Source organism: Rhamphochromis sp. 'chilingali' (genome assembly GCF_963969265.1).
Source record: "Rhamphochromis sp. 'chilingali' genome assembly, chromosome: 1".
Classification (NCBI taxonomy): domain Eukaryota; kingdom Metazoa; phylum Chordata; class Actinopteri; order Cichliformes; family Cichlidae; genus Rhamphochromis; species Rhamphochromis sp. 'chilingali'.
The window spans coordinates 21,172,318-21,192,522 of record NC_137929.1 but is presented as its reverse complement, the minus strand read 5'-3'; the positions used below and the strand labels follow the sequence as shown (position 1 = coordinate 21,192,522).

General features: G+C 39.8%; 1 protein-coding gene across 3 annotated transcripts in view; it reads left to right on the top strand.

Moving 5' to 3' along the window:
• Positions 1–20,205, top strand: part of nrxn2b (neurexin 2b) — a 660,624-nt gene that overhangs the window by 443,847 nt on the left and 196,572 nt on the right. The window lies entirely within an intron of this gene.

The window sequence follows — 20,205 nt, the reverse complement described above, 5'->3', positions numbered from 1 at the left end:
TCATTGCTTCAGCTCCCCATAGGCCAGTGGGTGAATTCATGTCCCTGAGTTGGTGGATAAAATGTCTAGAAGCTTTTTCATGCTGGATTTGTTTTTTGTTTTTTCAGCACATCCCCAGCCAACTGTATTCTGCTACTTGTCTTTCAAATCCAGCACCCATCTTGGGTCTGCTGATTTATTGAACTGTGGCCAATTTATCTAATCACAACCTGTAGTGTAAATGTTGACATGTGATGGCAGCCACTAAAGGAGAGTGGCCTTAAGTGGTTGTGGAAATGCTAAGTTCCGTATGCCGATTGTCATGGTACATTGTGTACTTGAGAAAATCCACTGATAATTGCTTGAGCACTCCTTATTTTGTCCTACTTTCCACAGTATATGTCTTTGGCTCAGTGCTCTATGGTGCATCAGTTGCCGTGGTGTTCTTAGCCTAAGCTGTCAGGGACAAGACAGAGTTTCACACTGATGATTCCTTTGATGTTTGTCAGCCACAGCCTTTTCCACTGCAATGTTACTTCTCTTCTTTTCCGTGAATATATTTTCCTTGTTGTTTCTCAAAGCGCTGTACATACATTACTTTGACAAGAGATACTAATAGTGTTTATTGATTCCTCACCGTGTTCACACACGTGTCTTTCAATTTTCTTCTAGTTGGTTCTCCCAACAACCCTGGATCTTTCTGTAAACCAGTTTCTCTTACTAATTACTGCCCTTCTCGCTTTCTCAGTATAGCTGCAAACCGAATTAAAGCACAGGGCGATCAAACGACAAATAAGATTTCCCATTAAGTGCACTGACTTGACTTGAATTTGAAGTATTGGCTGACTTTTAGACATGTTCTACTCAATAAAAAGAAGAGAGGCACATATTGATAAAGTTTAGGTGGTTCTTTTTTGGGTTTAAATACAATTAAGATTTAGGTTATTGATGCTTTGGATTTATATTCAGTTTTATTGTGATGTAATTGGTGTCATATTACATGGAGTATTTGAAGAAGAACCTGAATCATTTTTCCCTCAGTGACGTTGCTAAAATATAGTGTTTCATCCCAATGCATCCCCATTTTTTTGACTACTGAGTAACAGGCAGTTTTTCTTCTAAAATGACAGTTTCAGCTGGTGTCTTTTCTTCATTTTCCTGCCTTCTCTTCCTTCTAGCTTAGATAATTGGATTGCCCCTTTAAAAACTTCAGTTGCTAAGCTATTTAAATTGACATAATTAACATAAAAATGTTCTCTGGCTCTCTTCCTGTGGATTTATGGCTGTCAAAGAATATTGGTCTGCCAGAGATATGGTCTGTTCGCCCTGTGAAAAGGAAAGACTACATTTCCATAGCAAACTTAGAGCTCAGGCTGGGAGCTCAACTCACACTTTATAGGTCTATTGGTCTTGTGTGTTTGTTCTCGTGTGCTGGAAGTTTTACTGTGATGTATTTTATTTTTAAAAAAAGGGGGAAAAAAGTACACATTGAGCGGAATAGCTGCTAAAGCAAGATGGGGACATTATTTGGTTCACTGGTTGGTTGTATTTGTTGTTCTTTTTTCTCCCTAGCAGTATGCTGTAGCAGTTACTAATGCACGCCTACACAGCAAACACTGCTGCTTCTCATTTGGTTTGTGTTGTTTTTAGTATCGCACTTTCAGCATTTTCATTATCCACTACAAGACAGCACACACACATTAGAACACTCCTTTCTTGTGGGGAGTCAAATACAGTCGCCATTATAAATACTTCCATTGGAGCCTGGCATATCAAGTCCTTGTCTGAAATGCCAGCTCTCCACATATTGTCAACTAAGTGCCACAGCTTATTACTAGAGCTAATACCCCACTCAGTGATAAGAGCCCACTTGCTTCAGAGCACTTTCAGTAGGCAGTTTCTCAACTGGATGTCATTGTCGCAACGCTGCAGCGGACCCTTTCCCGTCACTCATGTATTCGCTCACTAACATCATCTCGATCAGATCTTAAGTTGGCACCAAAACTCTGCAGGAGCTTTCTATCTCCCTGGAATGGTGTATGCCAAACAACTGCCAAGCTACTTCCATCTAGTAGGAAAGTAGGCACCTACAATTCATTACACTGTCAGTGTGGCCCTGTGCCGAGCTCTGGGTTTTAGCATATCAGGTCCATAAGACTCAAGGCTCAAGCACTATCTGATGTTCTCTTCCTGCTTTGTCATTATAATGCTACAGAACACCAGTCTTACACTACATGTATCTTGCAATACCATATATGGCAATTTGTTAATGTCATTTTTTTTAAATATTATATATATATATATATATATATTCTTATTATTATTTATAATATTTTTTTCATAATTGCATTTAAAAATGTAAACCTTAACATTTAGTAAAATTTTAACATTTAAAAGCCTTTTTTCATTTCAATTTTGATGATTATGGACTACAGTTTATCAAAATCAGAATTCTGGCATCTGAAATTATTTTAAAATTTCATTTTTCTTTGAGTAAATTAATGTTCAACCTGTGTAAATACTCTGTGCCTCTCAGTCTTGGCTGCTGACTTGACTCTTGACTGTTGTCCAGATGATGATCACTGATCATCAGTCTTCTAAACCAGAGAAAGTATCAAACATATTACCTGAGCCAGAAAGAAAGAAAAAAGGACTGGTCCAAAATTCTCTTTATCGGGTGAAAGTAAATTTGATATTTCATTTGGAAATCAGCGTCTTGGAGTCTAGCAGAAAAGTAGAGTATTTAAAGTTCAGTTGTGAAATTTCTGTGGTCTGTGATGATTTGGGGCACTATGTCATTTGCTGATGATAGATGGTCCACTGTGTTTGATGCAGAAGCTTTTACTTTGCTTTTTGCTTCTATGTACTGAGAAACTTTTATATTCTGATTTTCTGCTGACCACAACCAAATCAGCTGCCTTTAACCCCAGACTAGACTAGGTGAAGGGCACAGGTTGAAATGCTCTGCTGGCCTATATGCCTGTTAAGTGACCCCTACACATATACATTGTTTACTCAGTATCTGAATTAGATAGGGAAATTATGATTTATAAGTACAAAAACTATATGAGGCTGAATTAATATGTTTCATTTACAATACTTTTTAACGACAAGTGTGAATACGCTAGGACTGGAATTAGGGAGTGATTGCACTGAGGTATTGACATCCTGTGTCATTGCAAATAAAAGCCAATAAGGCTTGCCCAGAGCCTATTTACATGTGTGATCATCATTGATGTGCACCAGTGGCATGACCATGGTTTTGTTGTCACGTCTACCGGCTCTCACCTGTGCTTGCCGGCAGTCACACCCTTATGCACACTTTGTATGACTTTGGATTGGTGACAAAGAAAATGTTTACCATGCAGGGTAGTCCACGCCTGAACACTTCGGTGCATAGGACTCAGGGGATTAAAAAGCCCATTTCTGTCTTTGATGTGTTTGGGGAGCCTCCAAGACATACGACTTCTGTGTAGATCAGTGGAATCTATTCACTGAGTGTCTCCAGAAGTGTGCTGGTTGTATACGTGTTACCCTGTTTTTGAAAAACTGGGGATGTGACAAAATGACTTACAAATTATATTTAATTTACTATTCAAATAAAGCCCATTTTTCATTGCCAATACTACAAAGGCAAAGGAGAAAATAATAAATGTTCATTTTGTTTAAGAAATACAGTTTAGAACAGAAGTGAGCAGACATCTGAATATGAAATTATTCAAAAATATCACGTGGCACTGCTTTAAAAATATAAACTACATTATGATGTGGAAGTGAAAGCACTTCATTGATGTATTCAGAAATGCAAGTTAAAATGCCACCCTCAAAAAGGACAAGACAAATAAACAGATTCCAGAAGTCACCACCTTTTCTGGGATTCAGCTTATTTAGGAAGAACTAATGCAAGGGGAAAAATGTCCTGTGACTAGACAAATCTAAAATAAAAATAAAAAATAAGTTAAAATGTAGAAACGTATCTAAAAAGGAGAAGACCACAGGTCAAAGCCATCATATGATATAAATAAAATCAGTCCGTTTTGCTTAAAAATATTATGTAATCACTTTGTGAAAACAAATACCTGCACTAACAAAAAAAAAAGTAAAATAGTCTGCTGAACTGAAGCTTTTGAAACAGGCTGATTGAAAGAAAGCGTGGCTTCAACAAGTTGTCAACCAGTTGACATACTGGAAAGGATCATCCAGTTCCTAAATAAAAAATACAATAGGAGATGTTGGCTACTCCCAGTCAGAATTTTTCAAAATATGGAGCAAGTACAAACAAAACGATAGAACCCATCCAACCATTGCTGGGTAATCGGGGAAGCAGTTTAAGTAAACAAACCCAAACCTCCCTTTTTCCTGGCACTTCCTGCTTCAGCTATTCAGGGGGGACACTTAGGCCTTCCCAAGCCAGCCAAGAGATGCAGTGTGTCCAGCATGTTCTGGATCTGGACCTCCTAAGCAGTCAAAACAACCTGAACCTTTTGATGTAGTGGATTACTGGGTTACTTTGAGGTCCTCCCAAATGGCCAAGCTGTGTCTAAATTAGATCTCAGACATCCTTTGGCTAAAGCTCATTTCTGTTTTTGGTTTTTTTTTTTTTTGTTTTTCTTTACATAATTGGTCTTTTGGTCACTACTCGGAGCTTGTGACCATAGGTCACAATCATTCCTGCATTCCTGGTGCCGCATCTGCAGTCATGCACCAGTCTAATAGAATAACTAATGGGTAGAGCGAGAGGCAGTGTTTGTGACACAAAGCTATAAGAACAGGGATTTACATACAGAAAACCCAAAAGAAACCAGCACCTTAACAGGAGAACTCAAAGTTAAAGTGAGCTAAAGAGGAGCAGCCATTGATGAATATCATGAATCACAGATGTGCACTGGCTAAGGAGATTATGCTTTAACTTTGGTCTGCTAGCATTTCAATGAAGCATTTTGGAATCTTTCATTTGAATTTGCTAAAGAAAACCAGCAAATCTCCCCAGTCACTTATGGGATAGGGTTGCATGCAAGGGAAAGGACAAGAGACATTAGTTTTTACCTCAATAGTAAATGCATTGGTGGATCTCAATCCAGCTGAAAATCTGTGGTGAAATTTTAAAAAGAAATAGCCTTGACAAGGCTCAGTCCTTCAAATTCACATCTGTCAACAGTGTGTGGAGAAAGATGGAACTTGAATATTATTTTCATTAGTGCTTATGTACACTAATATGTGCACTTACAAGTTTATATAAACACTATAGAATCTCTCTAAATTCTGGCTAAATTTCAGTAATGATCAGGATCATTTATTTCTTTACCTGCACTTCATAATGGTCATCTTGGAAATGAGGCCAGACTCAACCTCAGGTGTATTTGTAGGAACATAAATGGAATGTAGTCAGGAAATGAAAACTTAACCTCAATCACCCCAAGCCATCTTATAATTTGTAGTTTAGACAGGACCATAATTACAACTGCTCCACATCACCTGGGCCTTTCAACCTCGCCTGTGGTTATAGTGTGTGTGTGTGTGTGTGTGTATTGTGAGAAGCATATGTCACAGACTTATTTTCTTTTATGGTTAAACATGCAACCTTTCCAGCAAAAGAAAACACATTGTTTTCTCCAGGGCAGCTTTGATTATGGCATAAAGATACACAAAGATCAGCTGCAGCTAAATACCTCCAGAAGGTAAGACAGGTGCTGAGAAACCAGCTGAATGGTAGGAGTATGATCCAAGGCATCAATGCATACGCTCTGTTGGTCATCAGATACCCAGCTGGAATAATAAGCCAGCCACAGGAGGAGGTAGATGCCACTGACAACAAAACTAAAAACAATGCACAGAGTTCTGTTAGAGCCACAGTTAAGGAGGAAACATGAAGAATCCTGAATTTCTCCAGAAGACAGACACAACCAAGTGGTTGGGGTTGTGTATAGCTGTGAGCATATGGACTAGAAGTCTCCATGGGAGACACCACCAAAGGTAGTTGAGGTCCTGTGGGACTTCAAGTTCCAGACAGATATGCAGGTTCTGGCCAACCAACCAGACATAGTGGTGGTTGAAAAAGAGCAGAAACGGAAGCTGTGATAGATATGGCAATCCCACGGGACATCCACATCAGGAAGAAGGATAAAAACTTCGAGAACGGTAAATCGACTGCTACTGATGTAGTGCTTTTCTTCTCTAATACTCATACAACCAGTCACACACACATATAGTGCCCTTGAAGTAATTGATGTATTAAAGAGTCACACATTATGACCTGCTTATATAAATTTAATTGCTATATTTATCATAGCTTTACTTTTTTAATTAGTATAATATATCATAACCATTAGAATTCTAGTATCAGTCTTGGTTTTCATCATTTTTTAAATTTTAAATATATTTGTCTCTTTCTGTCCAGTCACTAGATCATAATTCTACATTACCGTTATCTGTTAGACTTATCATCCGGCAAGATTTCAAAACTCTGTTTCCCTTGGTGCCTTCTCTTCTTTTAGAGCTATAATTTCTGCACGACGCGGTCCACTTTCCCCAAAAGAACACTCACTCTTTGTAGTCCTCTGTGTGCTAAGATTTGTTTGCCTTGACCATACATGCATACCGATGAGGTCAGCTGCTGCATACACCCCTTCATCTGTCCTATCCTGGACAAGCAGGTTCACTGGCCCTCTGATTCCAAAGGCCCAATCACCATCCTTGCTGAGAACCACCCAGTGTGTGGCCCTCTTGACTCGAGCCCTGTCCTTGTCTTTCACCAATGGCCTATATCACTGGTTACTGTGCTAATGACAGGCTGCTATGTTTGATAATCACCACTTTATCTCTGGGCTGCAGGGGGAGGTCAGTTGCAATGTGTGTGTGTGTGTATCTGTGAACTCATTTGAGCGCACTCCTTTGAGAGTCAAGTCACAGCCCTTCTCTTTCAGAGAACACTATTAGTATTCATGATTCTGCCTCCACAAGAAGTCCAAGGCACACAACCACATGCACGGACATGCGCATCGTGATGAGGAACAGAAAGAACGCCTCAGGTGTTCTGGCCAGTTAAGATAAGCTAGCTGGTTTGGCATTTTCTGTCCTTCACACACCCAGCCCCCCACCTTTTTTAACACCTGAGCTACGCTGAAAGGAAACACATAAAAGCGCCAGACTACACCTTTCCAAAAAATTTCCAAAAATCCAGCAAGCATGTAATCAACAATCAATTTTCTCACTGTTGAGCCCACCATTGCTTTGGTTAATTTAACTGTTCCCCTCAATATTTTCACTGTATCTTCAGCCATACTTTGAGATAATGTGCTTTTAACTTTTTTTTTACATGTAGTGTCATACAGGGAAGTGCTTTTTTCAGTTTGGGCTTCCATTTTTGTATAAAACTATGTGCTGGCCGATGTCTAAAAGTGTATCTTTTGCTGTCTTTTCAGGGTATCTGAAGTTATTTTTTCATGCTCAACTATGTCTTGTGGAATTTTGTTACCCTATCGTTTTAGCTATAGATGCCAGAGTGGCACACCCCGTTATATAAATGTAAGATCCTAATGAGCACTGATAGGTAATTAGTCAGAGCTTGTGAGAGCAGACATTCAACAAGACTTAACTGCCTTTGCATGACAGCTGTGACACATTTTTAGGTAGAATTTGACTTTTGTTAAACCTGAAGAAAATTATGTAATTAGTGTTCAAATAAAAATTTAAACAGGAAACATGACATTTTACACTTGAAGGAAAGTCAACTAGTCTACTGTATTGATACATCTGCTACTTCAGCTATTTTTCAAAATACCTTTTTAACATATCATATAAAGAAATTTAAAAGTTTCCCTTCAATGAAACAAACACCCTAATTATACTCCTGTTTAAGTGGGAAACGTGATACTGCCTAGATTTTCTATTAGTTTTCTATCAAGGTACATTGACTGGCTTTCTACCACAACCATATGCCCACCCAAACATGGAAACAATAAGTCTCTTTCTTGTAAAAAAACAAACAAATCAAGAGTAGAAGTCATTTATGGGGCGGGGGGTTAAAGGTTACTTTAATGTGTGTAATAGATTTACTTATGAAAGCACTATAGATGCATCAGTGGGAGTGTGTCATGGGCAGGGGCAACGCCTTAGCTTTATAGACAGCAAAGACAAGGAAACCAGACCTGCAGAGGGTGCACTGATGTCAGCCCACTTTAATTATTTATCTTTCAAATATTAAAGCAGACAACGTGGGGTCCACGCCACGTATTTCAGTCTCTAGTGGGAGTGCTGGGCATTAATAAACAAAAGGGGCTTATATTATGCATGAAAGACACTTTGGAAAACCCTCACCTCTGCTTCTCTGCCTAACCCGACCAAACTCTAGGAGACAGATACTTTCATGAGCTTTGCAGCTATATGAATGTGGCTCATTGTCTCATTTCTTCCCACGCAGAGAACACTGTATGGGTCATTTAACATTTATCTATAGAGCTAGCTTTTCTCTGTGGGTCTGCTGCTTGGCTTTTATCATATTTAAAAAAGCTTTTTATTGTTATGTTGCCTTCAAATATTTAAATGCAGCTTCCTTGACTGAGAGCACTCACAGCAAACAGGTTGTCTTTTGTTGTCAGCTCTCATTTTTTCCATCTTATTATCTGACGACATAACCCATGGGACTGGATGATGTACTGGCTACATTTATTTTCTACCAGTTCACTTTTTTTCATGCAGTCCTTCAGGACCACACATGTTTTTGGGCCTTCATTTAATTATTTATGCATTTTGTAAACTCAATTGCGTTGTTAAAGAGGTTTGGCAAAATGTGATGTGACGCTTAAGCGGAAGCATGTATCATGACTGCAGTAATATGTCAGGATGTGAAAATAAAGATTGACTAAAGATGTTTGTCAAAAAGAAACCTCCTACTGCGTGTGTGCATACCCTGTATCGCAAACATCCACATGTACACACATGCGCACACCCACACATGTTCTGCCTGCAGAAAGTAACTTTGCAGAGTTCAAGTGAACTTCAAAGATCTCAGTATCTCCACCTGACATATCTGTGTCAGGGCTGTGATGACTGACAGACGTAACATCAGTCACCATCATCCTCCCCTGCCACTACCTCTAATGTGCCCACAAGTCATCCCTGCATGGAGCATCCATATCAGAGAAGGAGGGAGGGGAAGATGAGGTATCTGGTGGAAATGAGAAAGAATGGTGAAGAGTGGAGATTAATAGAGTATGGAAAAGAAGGAGAGCTTGCACAGCAGGGAAGGCAAATGCAGGTTGGAAAGGGAAGGAGAGAGAGAACTACAGACAGAGCTAGAGTCTTGGTACTGTGTGTTTGAAACCCTAACTCATCTCCTTGCACACAGAGCCTTGACACACTTAAATCTCCTCCCCAGGGTCTTTGGGGAGCTGTAGAGATGAACCAAGACGCTCCTGGAGCAGAACCAGCGATAGGCGAACCCCTGATACATTGCACTCTGCTCCACTCTCTACTCTGTGCTGCTGCTACGTTATCCCACCTCATCAGTCATTTCAGTGTGGAAATAGGTTATTCAGGAGTGAGCCCAGGTGACTATCCCATTTGGGGCTAACCAAAGCCAAACTCAGCTTCTGGGCAACAGAGCCTTAAACCTTTTCAGTCCACTTTGACATATGTGAAATGTGGATTGATACGTGTCCCTGTGATCTCTGACCACGCTACTGAACGCGACTAGAACTACGAGACTATCAACTATTTGTCCATTTGGCAAATAGTCTGCAATTAGTTTGTGTGTTTGTTTCATCCTTTCCAACGTGGGGTTGACTTAACTTAATCAGAACAACAAAGAAGATCACATATTGTAGCATATGGTACATTCCCATTCATCTGATTGTATGATGTGCAGATTAGGTGAGTGCTTGTTCTCTTGTGGGATGAAGGAAAAGTCCAGGTCAATACTCAGAGAGATTCAAGTGAAAGCAATAACTCGAATTGGCTGTAAACTTGATTGATTGCAGTGGAGAACAGTGCAAGTGGAACATTCATAATGGTAGTGGCACAGTGAAGGCCTATTCACCGTCATCCTGTACTTACAGAGAGAGTAGAGTCTATAATCTGTCTGCGGTGATAACTGTAATGTGGGGGCCTTTATCTGCCAAGGGGGAAACCAAGAGGCTTATCTCATGGCCTGTATGTAAGGCAAATCACTCAGTCGCCCATCCTCTACAAGCTTCACCCTATCCACCTCCTCCTCTTCGTCTTTCACATGACAGCTAATGTTTCCTCATTGGGCAGATTATTGACCGCCAATGGCAGGGAATGTGAGTGGGCTAAGAGGCTCAGTCTGGCAGGGAATTTAAAAATGGATTGTTTCCGCACAATCTCCAATTTTAAACTCTACACAAGGGTAGACTGTCTCTGTGAAAAATTTAACAGGGAGAAACATGACATTTCATCTGCTTATTTGTTTATGCTGGAGGACTAAATGGCCCCTTAGCCAAATAAATTGAAAATGGCATCGAGGACTTCTCCTAAATACTGAGAATTCACTCTTAATTTGCCTCTCCAAAGTAATTTGGGCTCCTTGAAATGTTTTCAATTAAACTCGTGTATCTCTTGTCCTGAAACCTTGGAACTCTCCTCGGTTAGTGCAGCGCTATCTGCATATTCATCTTTTGGGATAATGGCTGTCCAGTGCACATGCTCTCCTGCCCTTTTCAGCTTTCATAGAGGGCTAGGTTTACCCACAAAGCGGGTTAGATTTCAACTAACTGTCACCATGAAACAAAATCCTACGGAGGCAAAGTACTGTTGTAGTGTTAGAGGCATGGCTGGTTTGTATTTTTAGTCCTGATGGGTCTTGTAATGATCAGATTACAGGACTGCTTGATTTATAGTTACCAAAACAAACACGTTGCCGTGATGTCGAAGACAAATTACATCGCGACAGATTCGGGCGAGCGGCAAAAGTCATTTGGCATTTGAGGAATTAGAGGGACTACACCGTGGCACTGCCAAACAACCGGGTTCTACCTGTACACCATTTCTCAGATGCAGATGAATGTGCTTGACCTTCCCCTGCCCACTTGTCTCTGTGTCTGTGTCTGTCTGTATTTTAAACATTCCTTGCACAGCAGCCAGTGACTGAGTGCTGCTTTTGTACTTTTTTTATTTCAATCTTGTTACCTTGTTTCCATTATTGAGAGCTAGATAAACAGTCTGTTTGTCAATGATTGGCATCTGCTTTATGCGCAGGTGGTACCTGCATTACACTTGAGTTGAATTGGATCCCCCAGTTGAGAGTTACCCCTGTCAAGTCTTCCTGTCAGTCATTTGTCCTGCTTTGTCAGGTTCCTCCCTGCTTTCATAGTCTCCGTTTCCCTGTCTGGACTTGCTCTCTGATTTTTCATACAGTGCATAGAAACATAATGCTGCCCCGGTATTGATTGCAATTCACTCACAGGTAGAAGCTTTTGTACATAAGCCGTACTTTGGTCATCAAAAGGTCAGTGCTATTGAACAGTAATAAACAAGATTGATGCTGGATTCTGGCAGAAGCCTTTAAGTGGTAGATAATGGATGCACTATAGTTATATCATCAATAGGAATGTTTGCAACTTTTTGTTCTTGCTTTTACTTACTAAAACTTCAATTTATCTCCCTTTGTAGCCTTTCCTTTTTGGCAACACATTATTCTTTGGAGATAATTCCAATCCTTTTACAGACAGAGGTGACAAATCATCACTATTTTTATTCAGTGATGTCAGTGAGTCAGACAGGCTCAAAGTATGCAGATGATTCACAAGTTATGATGTAGAGACTGTAAATGTATTGTATCCTGTCACTCCATTATGACTCATTGCATTTGCGTAAATGTAACTGTTGGCATAAATGTAAGTGTTGTTCCAACACACACACACACACACACACACACACACACACACACACACACACACACCAAAAGGCTGGTTCATAAATCGAGTCCACCCGCACAAATAATTTTGGGAATGGATTTTAATGGCACCGATTTTCCGTTGAAATGTTAAACACAATATCTATTAATTGTACCTTTTTAATAAGGTCCTTGTCACATTAGTCCTTCAGCAAATATATTACCACATAGTGTCATTTTTACTTGCAGAACATTTGTTCTGCGCTGTTGAAACTCCATAGCATTTACACCAGCAGCAAGGCATGGTGGCTATTTGCATATTCAGGGTGCTTTATGACTCACATTTGCTTCTTTATAAAAGTCATGAAGCAGACCTAGGCATTGTACAATCACCCTTATTTGTTCTGCATATCCAGCCAATGGGAAATTAGGATTCAAGCATATGCAGTTTGTCCCATTTCAGCCGTGAACAAACGCCCTAATAGAGAAAGGTTTACTGTTTTTTGAGATTTTTGTTGCTTTATTTTGAGGACCACAGTTAAATTTATATAAGTTAGTCTAAGTTAACTAACTCACATTTAAAAAAAGAAAGCTTGATGCAGAATGTAGAGTTTTTAACAGGAAATTCAAAGCATGTATGAAGTAAAGCCGTGGGCTAAGTTTATGGAGAGCTGATTGTTGGGTTTAAGGATTACAGTTTGAATCATAATTAAAAGACTAAACACGGAGAGAAATGCAAAAAACATGACTGATTTACAGTGAGAAAGACATTTGAACTTTTGCTAGAAAAGCTGCATAACCAACAAGAGATTTTTCACCAAGCTTTGCATATCCAGGAATGTAGTTGTCAAGGCTAGCTATCACAAAAATGACATGATGGGGAGTTTATTAAAGAATGTTTGGTGGATGCTAATATGCCCAGAAGAAGGAAGCCCTGCTCTGGGCAAAACATTACAAGATAGAACTAGGATATTGCAGGAGTTTCAGCTTTAAAACTAGCATTTTTTTCTTTCTATCCTTGGCTCTGGAGGAGAGCTGTGACCTCAGCGACACAGCCCAGTTTCTCATCTTTGTATATGGGTTAAGGGAAGAGTTTAAGATTACAGAGAAGCTGGCAGCAATAAAAAGGACTACGAGGGGGGGAGTGATTTATTCACATAGGTAAGTTCATGCTCGGAAAGGCTTGGTTTGAAATGGTACAAACTAGTAGGTGTTACTACCGTTGGCTGTGCAAATCTGATACATTTTTGAAGCAGAAACAGACAGACAAAGTGACTACAGTGAAATTAGTATGTTTGAATTATATTATATACCAGGAGGTGTTGTGTAAGTCATTGCTAAAAATTAATCATATTTTTGATTTGTAACTAAAATATATAAGTACATCAGGGCACAGATTCACAGACTGCCTATTTCACACTTTTATTACCTAATCTACATCTAGTCTTGCCAGTAGCAGTTTATAAAGAGATAAAAATTAATACTGAGCAGAATGAATCCCAGTTTAGGCCCCAAGCTGTTGGGGCCTTCCTCCTAAGTCTAGATTTTTCATGTGGCCCCCTTTGGAAAACCCACCCCTGTCGTGGAGGATGTTGTTGGACAGTCCATATCGGCATTGGAGTCCGTTTGAACAGATAACAAAGACAGCAGTATGTGTTATGGGTACACTGTTGCTGTGTGTGTATCACACAAGGCCAGATAGATGGAAGGACGGGAGCAGAGAGAGAATTGATGAATGCATGCACAGTGGGCGAGCAGGTGAGAGATGGAGAGCTCTGGGTTTTTTCTCCCTTTCTCTTTTCTCTCAGTGCCGGGAGGTGACCTCTAGCTCCATGATATGAAGAGAATGTCACGCAACATTACCCCTCCTTTCGCCCTAGACGCAGATGAAGTTTTATTTTTGTGCTGTGCTGTGGAGAGAAAACAATTCTTTTCCTTCGTGATTAATGTCTGGTATGTGGGCATTCAGCACAGAAGGAGGTAGTGCAAAGATTCGCATCCCTTTATACATTCTCTCTCTGATCTGCCACATGTATTAATCAGACTGTTGACATGCTCAGAGGGGGAGCAGAGTATCCAGGACCCTCAGGATGTCAGCTGCAGTCCTTGCTCACTGGTTACCTGAACTTGTGCCAGAAGGTTCTGCGATTTCACACACAAACAGCTCAAGCTTTCCACTGGAAAATGGTATCTCTGTGGAGAATCTTTATGGCAGGTCCAGGTTTTATGAGAAATATGCGAAAAGCCAGCAGCCATAGTCTGAATAACTTATATGTGACCTTGTCCGGTGAGTTTAACGGCAAAATTTAGTCTGTTACCAGTAATGTCACATTAATCCATAGTCAATAGTTTGGTACGTGGAACCAAGCAGACACCAAAGTAAACTCTGAGGCTATGAGCAATATCTGTCAAAATAGCCTCAAATTTCTGTATATGATACAAAAAGTGTTTTAGTGCCATGTCAGTATATTTGATTATCAGGCAAAGATTTTCATTTTCCACATGGATGAGACACTTTGCATGACCACCCACTCACATGGTTGATTACTAAGTAAGGCACAGCCCAAGCACACCCTGGCTTTTTGTTTTTTGTTTGTTTTGTTTCTTTTACCTTAACCACCGCCCAAATCAAGTGCATAATCCTAACCTGTGGCCCCCATTTGTCTCTATCTCAGTCAGGCTGCTGTTTAGCTCAGCTATTAATATGTTTCCATGTTTATTTACTCTGGAGGATGCTGTAAAACTTTTTGAAAGGAGTCTGATAAGAGTCAATGTATCAGTAAAGCTTACATATGTCTGATGACACCAATACTGAGGTGAGCTGTTGAGAATATCCTGAACCTTTCTGATGGTAAGCGTTGCTGTTTTTTCTGCTGTCAGCAGCTGTTAGCAGGAGTTAACTTTCTTTATAAATACAGGCCATTTACCATTTACCATTTCTTTGAAACGGCTCTAACATTGTTAGACTTAAATACAATGTGAGAATATAATCACACTGTTTATCAACGGAAAAGTGTGATTTTTAGGACCCTTGAGTGAAAATGAGGAGGAAGCATGAAGAGGAAGATGAGAGAGATGTACAAATACATGTACAAATGTAATATGATTATAATAAGCTAAAAAGAGGCATTTGTGATCTTGAAATTAAAATGAACTTGTAAGGCCCTCTATCTATAATGCTACATGCATAAAACACGCTCAGGCAGAATAGTAATTTTGGCCACCATATTCAAGATGGCAGAGCAATATACCAGCTTCCACAAACCAGTGGCTGCTCCTGTATATTTTTTAATGTTTTAATTCTAAGTTTGACAATATATGTATATTACAAATACAGTTAAATAACCTAAAATAACTTTGGACTCCACCTTTAAACATCCTTCCCTCAGTCTGGTCACCATGTTGTTCAAGCAAAACCAAAACATAGATGTCACAAGAGGTGATAAGGAGGAAAACGCATTAAAGTTTAAAAACACTGCACTACTACTGCATATGCACTTAAAAAACAAAGTTTTACTTGGCATTTTATATTTCATCTAATAGCAAAGAAATACTTGTTCTATCCTATAGCTGCACTCAATGGCATTGTGAATCTTAAAAATAAAAGTCATTCACACCTAAAGTAGTTTTATTTCATTTATTATGGGCCGATATTTCATTTAAGTGCTCTGCGTTTTAGAGCTGCAGCAGGTGCAGACCTGTAGTCTCTCTCCTCTCCACAGATACCAGTCAGAGAAGCCACAGTGAGTTCTGCGTGTCCCAGTACACATTCTCAAATTTGAGAAACTTTGTAAAATACAAAAGCATGAAGACTTTCTTTGATTCTAGCTACACTGTCATTCCTGAAAGTGAAGATAACCACACCTAAAGTGTGCAGCATAACCTTACATAAATTATAACAGTTACATGTAGTATATTTATAATTTACCACTATATCAGTGCCGATAAAACAAACATATTTTCTAAAATATTGTGTAAGTTGATGTTTTTCCTCCTTCCAACTGCTACCCAAATGATGCTTTGTTGCTTCTGAAATCTTATTTCGATCATATGTACAGTACAGTGTCATTTTACCACATGGCAGCCAGCCATTTTGATGAGTTTCTAATGGCCACAGTTTAATTTTCAAGAACACAAAAGCAGCCTCTTTCACTATAGTTTCCATTATCAAATTTGGCTTAAATGAACAACGATCCCATAATACACTGCGTTTGTGGTGTCGTTTCCCTGAGCTCTATTGAAAGCTTTCTGTGGCCAGTATATCGAGGAAGTGAGCCCTGTTCTCTCTTCACACACCCAAGCTGTAATACAAAGCTGCACGACATGGTTTCTGTCTAATGTTAGTCAGTGTTAGATTTGACACAAAGTACTCTCAGAACTAAGCAGATGTGGCACAAGACAGACGAGGTGACACAGGTTGTGGGTGTGTACAATTGGTGGTGGGGCTGTCCTAAGCTGGCTTTGTGTTTATCATTGACCTTGTATCCAACTCCTAACAATGGTACCAAGCAAGATGTATGAGTATGTATGTGCTAGTGCTTTACTAGGAGTGATGAGTGGAAAGTGACAGAAGGTTCCTCATACTGAAATGATTGTGTGCGTTGTATCATACACGTCTTTGCATGTGTGGAGGCAGCGTGTGTGTTTTAAGGGTGGGGGAGGTGAGACATAACAGAGGAGCTGGCATTCGAGCATCTGGAAAGGTGACTTTGACTCTAAACAAACAGTTGAAGCTGGGAGTTGATTGGCAGAAGAATATCTTGTCCTTGCATTTGCCTCTCATTGCTGTTTGATTGTGAATTAAGCCCTGCACGCTTGAAATGAGCAGGTACTTTGTTACAGGTGTAGCAAGAGATAACTGATAATCTTTTCCTGATATTTACTTGGGACTCAAGGACGTCTTATATTCTAAAGAAGCAGTAAGACAAGGGATTATTCTACAAGCGAATTACAATGTTTCTTTTATCCCAAGACCAAGACACTATTAGATAAAACTCCAATGATCTGTAACTCAGCTCTACTTTTTGATTCTGCTCATGCACTGTTGGACATGGCAGCATTACTGAAACCCATGATGTGCCTATACCCTATAGTGTGTTGACAGCTTGATGTCAGACAGGTCTTTTCTTTCTTATTATTTCTTTCAAGAATAGCTGATGGTCATTCAGCAAGAAGAATCTCTGAGAACAATATTCTAACAATATTCTTTTGTCTCTTTAACACTCATTTACGCTAAATCCAAACACAGTGGGTTGGGATGCAGGGCAATGTCCCAAACATTGCCCTGCATCGAGACATGGTTGGTGAGATTCCAGCTTTATATCTAGCGGAGGTGTGCTGGCATGGCAGACTGTTCCTGTGACATGACACAAGCCCACGGGTGACTTCCGTTGTGACTAGATCTGAAGCCAGTGTTACCTAAGCTGGACATGGCTGCCAGATTTCCAGAAAACAGCCAAATACTTTGTGGGTTTGAGGGGTGGACTAACACTTTTGGATTCAACCTCTTAAGTCACACTCCTTAAGCAAATAATCCATACAAATAACCAAATATCCCACCTACGGAAACTTGCAGAGTGCTTTTACCCAGTGTAAGATACAGTATCTCCCTTTGAAAAGCTCCAAGGTTGTTTAAGGCAAACACCTGAAAAAGAGAGGTCAGGGATTTAATTAATTTGCTTGAACTGCATCATCAACACAACACACCACCACCCCTGCTGGTGATCTGCATCATAAGCATTATCTCAGAGGCCCCAATTAAATCCTTAGCCATTTTCAGTAACTCTGTTTAACGTACATCAAATCAGTTGTTACTTTAACTTTCTTCACCTCAGTGACTTCTTCCTGTTTTTGACAAGAAGTTGTCCGCTGTAAAAGTGAAAAATAGCAAAATATTTGTTTAGAGTGATAAAATAAGTGATGTAGTGATAAGAGGATTTGTTGTTTAGAGGAAAAAGCTTGATGGCTTGGAATGACCTCTAAATTTTACAGGTCCATCAGGCAAAAACTGTCAGTGCTAAAAGTAATTTTGTGCCACATTGCTGAAAATTCATAAAAGATATCCTTTCACCAAACCAACCTTTCTCATAGACTAAATTTTTAAAAAAGTCCATTAGTTGGTTAATCAGAAGAATAATCAGTATAACATTAGTATATTAATTTTTATGATTGATAAGATATCCAGCCAGTCATTAGATCAATCAAGTTTTATGCAACCATCTTTATTTAAATCTCTAAAACTCCAGGTGTCACGCCGTTCTCGACTTCCCAACAACAGTTCCTCTCGAATGATGTCTTGATGCTTTTAGGTTCGCCGCTGTCTTCATTGATCTTTTTCCCCCTTCTGACTCTCTGTTAAATCTCCGCCCCTCCCAGGTCATTCTGCAGTATTTCCCCATCAGTGATGTGGAGCTGGGAGGCTTTCAGGGCTGAGGCTGAAGCAGTTGTCACCAGCACAGCGGACACTCTTAATTGGCTCCCCCGGGGCAGTCCCCTTGGTGGAGCAGAGTGGGCCATATCTGTGGAGGCATGCTGATGAGATAAAAAGCCAATGCAGGCTAGTTTAGAAGTGACAAGATTGCATTACTTTAGATGACACTTTTAAATGAAGTAAGCAAATAATATGTTTGTAACTTAGAATTCTTGATTTATTACTTTCAGCTAATCTGGTTTCTTTCATGTGACAATGAAAAACAGTTGTTTGTGTATTTACACAGCAGTGGAAGCAGCCGTGCTTCTATTTTCTGTTAATAGAAGCACACACAAGCCATTCCAATAGCGACCCCCTACAACTCACAATGTCCATTCCTATTGCTGGGATCTGACTGTATGATGAGCTGTACATATTCACTAATTGAATGACATTTTGTTTTTCTTTTTATTTCAAATTGCAGTTTTTCCACATGATTTGTTCCACACTACTTTGCAGAATTGTTTTAATTCAGCCACTCTAGAGGGCTTTTGAGCTTGATGGCCTGTTTTAGGCCATGCCAAAACATCTTATTTGGATGTCTGTTCAGAAGTGGCTTTGCTGCTGTGTTTCCGATCATTATCCTGCTGCATAACTTAAGTGCACTTGAACTGCAGGGCATGAACTTATGGCCGGGCTTCCACTTTCAGGATTTTCTGGTAGAGAGCACAATTCATGGTTCTGTCAATTACATCAAGTCGTCCAGATGCTAAAAGCATCAAAGCAGCCCCAGGCCGTCACACTACCACCACCATGTTTGGCTCGTGGTGTGATGTATAATGCTCGGGTAACTGTAGTTTTAAGCGAGGTGTAACAGGATCCAGACCTTCCAAAAAGTTCTGCTTTTGTCTTGCTATTCCACAGGATGTTTTAACAAACATCTTTGGGATCATTGAGATATTTTTGAGCAAATGTGAGGGAAGGTTGACCACTGTTCCAAGTTCTCTCCTTTAAACTTGGTTTGCTGGAGCCCTGAACCTTTAGACATGGCTCTGAAACCCTTTCCAGATTGACAGACGTCAGTGACTTTGTTTCTTTTCGGTTTCTTTAGAACTCAGCGATCTGAAAAATGTGGTTAAATGTGACTTAACAATTACTTTTTTTTTACACAGTGCCTGGTAGGTTTGGATGTTTTTCCCCCTCAATAAATGACATCATCATTTTATTAAAATATATTAAAATTGATTTGATGATCTAAAATACGTGAGTTAAATATGACAAAAAAAACCCTTTTCCCACCATTGTACCTATTTCTACCCATTAGTTTCTGTTTTCCATCATTCTACTCTGTCTTGCTGGTTTTGTGCAGCTCATTGCTAGGGCAGAAGGATGAGTCAGTGAATCAGACATCTGCTTCCCCCCCCTTCCACTCCTTCATTTTTTATTCCTTGGCTCTACCATCTTTCCTGCACTGCTTCATGCCACATGGCCCTGATGCCCTCTCTCTGTAGCCTCTGCTCCTCACCATCCGTTTTACTCTCTCATTTTTCATTATCCTTCTAGTTTCCTTTTTGCTGCCATCTTTTTCCATGCTATCCATTTATCCTTCCTCTTCCTGTTTCTCTCTGTGTCCCACTGCAACAAAGAAGCTTCATCTCTATTTTCTGGTCTCCTCATTACAGCTAATGCAATTCCAGCACTTGTTTTTCCCTCTGCCTCTCATCTCCTTTAGTCCACCCCAGACAGATTTGGTGGATTTGTTATAAGGCTCCAAGCAAATACGTGTGATTCCGCTTCTTCTGCTATTAATTGAGATTCAGGTTGACAGAGGGATTGATAAATGGTGGGTTAGAACAACAACAACTGCATTCAGAAGGGACCAAAGGGGATAACTTGAGCAGCAGGACTGAATTCCACTAATGGCTATGTTTCAGATAACTCTGATATTGCACTTTTGGCAGGCGCA